Genomic DNA, 10,000 nt, shown 5'->3' with positions numbered 1-10,000 from the left:
GGCTATTAATTACTAAATTGCTGGTTTGCTGACACGGAGCGTAGCTGATTTTCTCATAGATGACGGGATGCAAAGAATATTTGTGACATCACTGGAAGCCCAGGGAGGCTAGGAGAGGACAAGATTCTTCTTGGCCTCAAAAGAAGCACAAACATCTCAAAGAAATGTTGTCCACCCACTAAATAAAATACTTTTATTTTGAGGCAAGTTAAATATCATATGTACTAAAACGTTCTTGTCCTCCTTTTCCAGGAGGAATCAGTGTTCTAGACAGACCAGAACAAGGACATCCGACAGTTCCTACACCGGCGCCGAGTAACAGCTTAGCCTTGGGAGGAATACGTCCAGGTTACTGCAGTGCTACAGCAATTCCTGTGGCCGTTCGTGGGTTCTGTGCTCACGGTGTCAGCTCTAGTATTTATTTGACCACCTCAGCACTGCAAATCTCACAGTGGAACATTACTTAGAAAAAAATGAAACTGTTTCAATAACGCTTAGAAAGTTCAAGAGAATTCGTTTTGGCTTTCCTGCTGAAGATGACTCAGAAAAACAAGCGTGTGTACATTTTGCAGCAGTTTATCTGTACAATATCCTAAAGGGGTCAGTAGCTCTGCTGTGAAATGTTTGGGGTTCCACGGTCAGAAAAGGTTGAAAGCAGTATTCTAGACCCACTCCTCTGTAGAAAATCCTCCAGAAACAGAATCTTTTAAAAGTCTAACCATAGAGATGGGTTTAATAGCATTTTCTCTTTGTCTAGCGTTATTTGCTAATATAAAAAATACATTCAGAAAAGAGAATAAGCCATTTCAGGAAAGAAGAAAATCTTTCTTAGGAAACATCCTTCAAACTATGGACTCCTAATGCTTTGAAAGTGAGGTAGTATTAAAGATATTAAACTATAAGACGATATTAAAGTATTACAACAGCAGCTACACTTTCATCATCCTTTCGGGAAATGGTTTCTCTCGGTATTTGAATTGCAAAGAGATCTATTTACCATTACAGAGAGTGTTTAAACCAGGAGCACCGCTGAGAATTTTAGCCTGGGCGGTTAGCAAATACACAGGACCATGCTGGGACTTTTCTGCTGGGGAAGAACGCAGGTGAGCGAGTCCCTTTTTGGCATTGACCTGCTTCTTCACAAAGAAACAATACAGGCTGTTTACAGCAGAAGTAACAACTACAGTCAGCTTCCTTACTCAAAATTCTGCCTTCCTTTCCTCTCCTGTCCGTACCGGAGGGTCATTCCATGTTTTCCCTCCTGTGAGACCCCACAGCTGCACACAGACCCGGGCACGGGCAGGGGCAGCGAGTCGCCTCGTACCCAGCGGTGGGGGATGCCCAGCCCTCCCAGCCCCTGCAGAGCATCTCAGCCCTCACCCCGGGAGTGCGCGGGGGCTGGGGGGCTGCCTGCCCGCTTTCCCCTGGGGTCTCCCCAGCATCCCCGGACCCTCCGGCATCCCTGGGCAGGGCAGGGCTGCCTGGGAGGGAAAAGGTTCTTTTCCACGGGGGTTTCCTCGGGCTGGGGGCGGCTCCCCTGCATCCCTGCCTGCATCCCCGGGAGCATCCCCGGGAGCATCCCCGGGAGCATCCCCGCGCTGTCCGGCCCCCGGTGCTGAAGCTGCCGCCCCCCGCACGGCCCCGTCCCGCACGGCCCCGTCCCGCAGCCCCCGGGGCAGAGCAGCCGCCCGCCGCCGCCGGGGAGCCATTTCTCCTCGGTGGGATTGGGGAAGGGGAGGAAACTTTGCCCCCCACCCCCAGGGAAGCGCTGCGGGAAAGCGCAGCCCGCGGGCAGCCAAGGGAGCGGGAGTGGAAACAGGTTGTTGGGATGGCGGCGTGGGAGGAAGGGGCGGCTCTCAGCACCAGCTAGCCAAATCTGGGCTCCGGAGACGGAGGGGGAGCCGCCGCTTTTCCACGCGGCCATGCGCTGAAAGAATCGGCCGGGAATTACCGCAGGAGAGCTTCGCTCCGAATCGCCTCTTCCCTGGAAGCTGATCCGCTCCCAGCTCTCCCGAAGTTGGAGCAGTTGCTAGCTCAGCTCGGGGATAACACTGCAAGTTTCATCTGCGCGTGCCCCGCTTTGCCGGGGTCAGGCAGGTGATTTGTTCCCTTTTCCTCTCCTCTGCGTGAATGCCGAATTCCAAAAAGTCTGCCTGAAAGCCTGGGAGAGCCGGAGGCAAAGCCGCGGTGGGGAGCTGGGGTGTTTGGATATATCTGACACAAAGTACTGCCACCTCCGCTCGAGGGATTCGTATGGCTTGAAGGTAAGAGACGTGTTGATGCTTTTCTTCAGGAATTACAGATGTTGTGAATGTCCCGGTAAGGGAATAGACAGAATAGCTACTGTAATCACCACTGCCTGGCAATGTAAATACAGACAGTGGAAAAAGAAAATATTTGCCACTAGACCAAATGTTCCATTAAGCTGCTCTCTCCTCAAACAGAGTAGGTGAAAAGCAAGTTTTTAAATTTAAAAACGTGACCTGTCTTAATTTTTTCTTCTAAAGCACTAACTGCAAGCCAACAAACAATTGTTATTTAATGCTAAAGAGACATTTAGAGTTGCTACGAAGCCAGTATCATTTTTAGAAGTTTGATGCTTAACATTGCTCCCTCACAGACACAATGGAAACGGAGTGACAGGGAAAACTGTAGGAGGAGGATGTGCAGATAGGATACAGTGTCGGTACATTCTATTTCCCCAAAGAATTAGATTGTTCAGTCAAATTGTTTGAGGGAAAACACTATTTTTCCTCTTAAAACACTCACTTTTTTTTTTATATATGGCAAAACTTGTGTCCCTTAAAATTTCCTTCTCAGCACCAGTCAATGTTGAACAGTCTTTCCCAGTGTAGGACGGGAGATCTGTCCCCCTTTCCCGAAGGAGCCCTGGAAGGAAACCTTTCAGCAGTACTCCTCTAGCATTGCAAGGAGATTTGTGCAGGGTTTACAGTAACTGTTGCGGCATGAGGGAAGTCTGAATCGTTCCTGTTTGTACCTTAATATTTTTCCATTGCCCTTCAGTGAGAAGTTTCATCTGGTTCTTTCAAACCAGTGGAAACCAGGGATTTAGGGCAGGCAACTCTAGGGTTGCGTTGGGTCCTATTCAGTGCTGAAGTATTTTTGTTCAAAGTTGTTGTCTGTAGGTGGTTTCTACACAGATAACACATCCTCACACATTAATTCTCAAGTCTCTCTCAGCCTGCAAAGCACGGAGCCGTAGAGCTAACAGCATGTGGAACATGAATCACTGTTCTTCAAGTAGAGTTCAAAGTCAGAGAGAAAAATCACTTGATTGTTTTATAAATAACCAGCCACAAGATGAGAATACAACTAGTTAAATCGGCACACACGCAATTCACAGCCAGACAGTGTGGGTTATATTTCTTACATGTCCAGTGTTTAACGTAACTGTTCTTGACCCACACAATGGTCTGGTATTAAGAACTCATAATCCTGTGCTCATGGTTTTTTATTTCTGTCAAAGTAAAAGTCCACTAATTGCTTGTAGAAGCTACTACTTTTTCATACTACAGAACTTCTATTATGCTAGAAGCTTTATTCTTTACTTCCTATAGTTCTGAACAGAGTTTTTGTGAGAGTACTTTCCACCGATTTATGTGCCATGTGATATCTTTTGCGTACATAGACAGTGTATGGCATGACAGGCAAATATGATGGAGAGAAAGAAAAAGAAGGGTAGACTTCAAATCTCCTGACCATTTGAAATGGCAGGGTCAGGAAGAATGGCTATACGTCAGCAGAATTAGGAAGATGTGAGTTTGGGCCCTGCTTTTTCCCTTAATAATTTTAAAGACGGCTATAGAGCAGTTACCTGACATGAGTTAAGTGAGCTGCCTTACGTGACGCGTCACATACCACAAAATGCCACCCAAATGCATTTCATGCAGTCACACGTAGATGAATCCACTGTGTGAAGTCTGCCATGCTATTACATTTGCACACACACATTGAGACTGCACACGTGTAAAGAAGAGGTTCAACTCGGTACGCTAACAACGATAAAACAGCAGTGCACGTTTCAGACTTTAGAGAAGCATGTGAACCCTCGAAAGCCAGGAGGGGCTGGGTTAATAGCATAGATTATGTTGTAGCTAACAGACCACACCCAGAACCACACAGCTTCCTTTTCCCTTCCCATTTTGCTTCCGTGTCACTTTCACGCCCCGCACGAAAGGCTAGGTCACGATTTAGGCTAGGTACGCGGTCACGTAGCGTCCGTCGTGCCCATCCTGCACTGCTCCCACAACCCAAATCACCACGAAGCCCACTGAGCCGAGCGGGTCAGCCACAAAGCACAGGTGATTTTCGTACACGCGCTCCTCTCACGAGGGAGTCCCAGCTTGACATCCACTCACTCTGCATGCACCGCTTGCATGCAAGGCAGCGAGCACAAAGATTGCACTTCAAGCTTTGCCAGATTTGCTGAAGTATGAGACACCTGCCTGGGAAAAATACTCAGCTTTTCCCTTAATGGCACTTCATTGTTGGTTCAATGGATTCTTCCTCCTACTCCCTCAGGCTAGCAGGCGCAGGCTGTTACCAGCATTAGCAAACGCTCAAGGCACCGGTCAGTTGATAACACAAGTCACAATCAGGCTGGTAAATGCATCCGGAACAGAACAGCGGTATTCTGCAGCGGGGCTGGAAGGTCTGAACAATGGCACGGGCCAGCGAGGACCTGTGACTAAGACATGCCCCCTCAATGAAACAGAAAGGCCTAGCACAAAGTATGATTTCCTGTGTGGCGTTCTCCTGAAATCCATCCTTTGTATCAAATCAGCAAATCTCCACCCTCCCATCTTTTGTTTACTTCAACTGAATTCAAATTTCAGTTTCTAACGCTTGCATTTTGATGCATCTCAAAACGCCACAGAGAATTGCTCTTTCCATGATACAACTTACTGCCAGAAAGTATAATTACCTGGTACACCTCTGTGTTCATCCCTGGAAAAAAGAAATAAGTGACAAGGTGCTGGCACATTTCAAAACCCCTTGCTGCCAAAGGGGTTGTTTCAACCCTACTGGGCAGATAAGGGTCCACGCTGTGTAACAGCCAAATTGCCCGGTGACCGTTACACCCTTGAGGACCAGCCATGAACCAACTCACCCCTGGGCTTTCTCATCCTTGGCACCCAAAGTATTATATGGTATTATCTCTGAAGCCCCCTCTGAAACTGCAGGGAATATTTGGATGAAAACAAAAATCAAGCTTCCTCCAGAAGAAAGCAGAATGTCATGTTACTTTGAAGACTTTGGACGTTGTTATTCCCACCTTGTGAAAGAAGCCATGGAATGAACTTCTAAGCCCTATGCTCTGTTTCTATAAAGCATTTGCCTGCTTGTCTTTAACACCCTTGTGCTAGACGTACCCTTTTTCTCACTAGCAGTATTCTTTGACAAATATTACACATCAATTTTCCAAAACAACACAGAACTTTGAAAAACACTTATATTCAAATGCACAAGTATTTCTAGCTCTTCAGATACAAATAAGATGATTCGGCTCATGAACCTTACCATACTTTCATAATAACGCTCTTTCAATTTCACCCTCTGTGCTCAAACGTCTTCTGAACACTTGGGAAATGTGGAAACGAGCGTTTGCTTTCTCACACGCACACAGCCGATATTTCAACGCCAGGAGATACAGGACAGGGACCACACACCATGTACTTTAGCTATAGGCTTCTTGCCACAGGCATGTCTGGACACTAAACGTTCCTAAATCTTGTCAACCTAGGTTCAAGGGGACACGGGGCAATTTCAGCTCAAAGGGAAAGAAGTCCACTGATCGTTAATAAATGTATAGAACCCACACCAGCTCAGCAAGTATCTGAGATGCAAGCAGTTGGATGATGGGAGAGTACTTGCAGAAATAAAATAAACACTTGCTCTGTTCTTACACTCTTGCCCAGGCAATAGCTTTTGGATACCCTTGGAGAAAAGATACTGGACTGCGTGAACTTTCTCTGACCTCTCAGGGCTATTTCTTTTTAAGGCTATGGGAGAAAATACAGCAGGCTAAATGTTAAAACATACTAAAGTTCAGAATATAAAGAGGAAAGATTTTGAAAGATTTGTCTGGGATCTAACTTCACCATATTTTACAAATACTTTTGGTAACTACATTTGCTTTGGCTAACTCTTCAGGAGCACGCGAGACCGATCGATTTGTGGCAGGGTGTTGCTAACTAGATTCTCTGGGAAAGGGGGAGGCAATTGTTTAAGTCCTGTCAGATGCATCATTCCTTGTGCTGTTACAAAACCAACCCATATTCAATCTAAAATGATTGCTAATAAGTATTAACTCCTCTACCAATTGTTCCGCTTCAATCATGTTTCTCTTGCTGTCCTTCATCTGGATATTTTTAGCATTATAATTTTTTTAAAGATGTGACTGTAGGTTCAGTTGCTTCTTCTCTGTACATCCCTCCCAATTATCTCAGTGGGAATTTTTCTCTCAGCCCCCTAGCACGGGTTTATTTCTGGTTTACTCTTCCCTGTTGGTTTCCATGTGGTTATGTGGGAGGCTGCACATTCTTTATCAAAGGAGAGAGCCGTGATTAGTCCATTCAGAAAATGGAAATGCAGCCTTATGTGTTATGTAGCATTGGAGAACAAGAGACAGGCTGCGAGGAGCAATAAAAGCAGTCAGTAATAGAACAAGCGCAGCGTTAAGACCTGGAGGTAGTCCTGAATGATCAGTGACGTCCGCACTTCACATTCCTAATGGAGTTAAATAAACACACGGACCCTGCGTGCTGCGGCTGGGGAAAGCTGCTCAGCGCCCAACCCAGGCCTGCTGAGGTCAGCAAAATCCACCACGCTTGTGCGGCCTTCGCAGTTAACGTTCATTCTGATTTGTACCTCCTTTTTTGTATGTCTTCCATTATTTATCCTACATTTCAGACTCTGTAGCCTCAGCTGTTTCTGCCCGAGATGTCCCAGGAGCTGGAAACACACTTAGTAGTTGGTAAATACATGTGTTTGATTTTGCTGACTGCTTCAGGTTGCCAACTGCTAACGCTGGGGATGTATCAGCAAAATCAACGCTATTGAGAATGCACTGGGCCATTTGCAGCTTTATAGAAAAATGAGCTCTTCTCCAATGTCTCAGGTTTTGGAATCATGCTCCCCTGAATGCTGCAGCTGAGACCGTACATAGGAAAAGCTAAATTTGTTACCTAATCTATTACACCTTGCAATTTACTTGTCTAAACCGAATCCTCGCCCCAAACGCTATTCAGATGCCTCAGGCGATTTGGAGTTTCAGCAAGTTAAGATGCTGTCTGTAACAGGCACTCTTTCTGACCTCCAGTTACCCCGTATCCACGTATTTCAAGCCTTTTTGTATTTGTATGACAGTCTGGAAAAACAGGATTACTGAAGTTAGGTTTCCAGTCTTTTCGTCTCTTTTCTGGGGTGACCACTCCAGGCCAGAACACCTTTGAGTGGCCTTGGCTACGTGCTTGGGAATCCAGCGCGCTCGCACATCAGAGAGAACAGCCAGCCTGCCTTCCTTTAGACATTTACACACAGATTTAGGAGTCAAATTTTAGCCACCCATGCTTGAAAAGCTACAATTATAAAGATCTTATTAATTTAAAAAGCATTAAAAAGAGAAACACCACGCCGCCCCCGTGTATATGATTAAACAGGAAGAACCACGCTGGTGCCAGTACGTGAATAATTTCTCATCCCCGGGAGGTTATGGATGCTTTAAAAATGTGTTTGAGATTGTACAGGAACTCTTCAGCTCACCATGACTCTCAGTGAACGGGCTAGGGATGCGTAAGCGCCCTATTTGCACTTTCTTAATGGCAAACCAACAGTAACCGTTCGAGGGTTTTAATTATCTGACTAACCAGGGAATCAAAAAGCCAGTATTGGAATCCCCATGGTACCAAAGATTCCTGCATGTCCTTATTGTTGCTTTGTTTTCATTTCCAAAGCATCTATCTCAGATTGGTCGTGATCCATGACCGGTGATCCCAGACCTCTGCCAGCGTAACAGGAGGTTATTAAAAATTAGAGTGACTGCACATCAAGTGAACCTTTAGGTTTCCCTGGGCTTTGCCTCTCTAGAAAGCTAGACTAAAAGAGCAGTCTTTCCTCAAATCTTGCAGATAGATGTGAAGCAGGCTGTGTTTCCAAGGACAGCACTGGGGCAACTGCTAGAGACCTCGCTGGCAAGCAGAAGAGGTCCCTGTGCGTTCTATTCCCAGACTGAAGACCAGCACGTTTGGCCACTTGCCGTTGCCATCCATGCCGCTGGCTGGTAGCCTGGCTGTGACTCCACACGGAGCTTTGGAGGAGCTGGGCTTAGAATATCTATTAACTGCAGGGCTTCCTCCCGATCTGCTGACGAGTACTGGGCGGCAGCGTCCCTCCCACAGGTACCTCCGGGCACGGATCACGGCAGAGCCGGCGAATGCGCTTACAGTGCAAGGCAGGCACGTTCCCGCAGCTCCACGGGGAGCTGGGTCGGGCTGTCAGGGACACGAGACTGGGTGCTGAGCCAGCAGCACACAGCGCGCTGGCTTAAATAAAACAACGTCAGCCTTACACAAGTGTGCTGCTAAGGGTTGTGTGTCTCAGCCTCACAGCTGAGAACTTCACAACCAAAACTATTTCCGTGGAGAGCTGCACTGAATCAGTATCTTGCAGAAAGTAAACTGCTTTGCTCACAGGTTTTCTTGCTTTCTTTCTCCCCTCCCATTACAAATTTAAGAATTCCTTTGCTCACGCATTTTGTTTAGCTGCCAAAGTTCTGGGTTCAGAACTCGTGAGAATTTCTGCCACTGGCATCGTACCATTCCCCTGTCCCACACCACCAATAAACTCCAGAAGTTTTCCAGAGAAGCAGCATACGCATTTCCTTTGAAAGATGTTTCTCTAACAAAAGGAGAAATCCACACAGTGACGATGTGCCATTATTTGTTATGTAGGAGGATGTTTGTCTACATATGATGGCTGTTTCTCTGCAGATTCATTTGTCGTCCTTTCCAAGTATTATTTTTATTTATCTATAGATATTTTGTTTCCTCAGTGTGAAGGAACAATCAATTAGGTTACAACAGTAACAGAAAATGACAAAAAGGAAAAATAATAAAGTTAAGATCCTTTGGGGCCACATTTTGCAATTCGGTTTACTGTTGAGCTTCTGATTACAGAAGGCCTCAGAATCATACCTGCAAAACCTTAGCATACGAGACACTGTTTGTAAAGATAATTGATGCACTTCAGAAAAAGAATGAAAAAAAAAAGAAGGGAAATGTTAAAGTAAAGCAATTACTATGTGCAGGAGCTAGTTCAGTAACTTGGACATTTCTGTCAGCGCTCACTGTCTGCCCCAGAGATATTATCCTGAAGACATCCTTAATGTGTCAAGTGTGACAACACCTTGAGTGCTGAGAACGTGCCTGGCGGTGATGCGAGTGAGAAATTCCAGTCACACGCAACAACAGCAATCCATGGTTACACAGCAAATCACATAACCTGCAGATGGTTTAGCTTTGTTGTTTTTTTTGTTTTTTTTTTTTTCTTCCTACAAAGACACACAGGGTCAAGAAGAGGAGCTGTGTAAAAGAGAACATCTCTCCTCCACACTGCTAGAATGCACTTTTAGGAAGGCAAATGCCAGTGCCTGCTGGGGGTTTTTCTTGGGCTGCTGCACTTGCTTCACCTCCAGCAAGTAGGGGACACGCGTTCAGATAGTGGACATCTTGCTTTTAGTCTTCTACACCCCCTTATTTATATTGCTGATGATTAAACAGCCACTGAAGACGGCACTGGATTTAGTCCTGCCTTAACTTTCACAATAACTTGTACCCAGCACTCCATAATTAAAAACATTAGTGGTTCCCGGAAATGCTTCATCTGAAAGAGCACCTGCTCCCCACCACGTCAGGTGGAAATATTCATGACTTTCTGGAGCCCTGTTAATGACTTTGTGGGTTCAAGTAATACAGAATTC

General features: G+C 45.9%; 1 protein-coding gene across 2 annotated transcripts in view; it reads left to right on the top strand.

Moving 5' to 3' along the window:
• The first annotated feature begins 1,978 nt into the window (after positions 1-1,978).
• The window catches only part of DRD2 (dopamine receptor D2), a 31,995-nt gene continuing 23,973 nt past the window's right edge, over positions 1,979-10,000 (top strand). For both annotated transcript variants that reach the window (XM_010119368.2, XM_010119360.2), the window contains exon 1: positions 1,979-2,264. The gene's annotated coding sequence lies outside the window, so the exon portion shown is untranslated. The remainder of the gene's footprint in view (positions 2,265-10,000) is intronic.

Source organism: Chlamydotis macqueenii, chromosome 24 (genome assembly GCF_036417535.1).
Source record: "Chlamydotis macqueenii isolate bChlMac1 chromosome 24, bChlMac1.mat, whole genome shotgun sequence".
Lineage (NCBI taxonomy): Eukaryota > Metazoa > Chordata > Aves > Otidiformes > Otididae > Chlamydotis > Chlamydotis macqueenii.
Note: the sequence above shows the minus strand (reverse complement) of the source record. Positions and strands in the feature narration are given on the sequence as shown.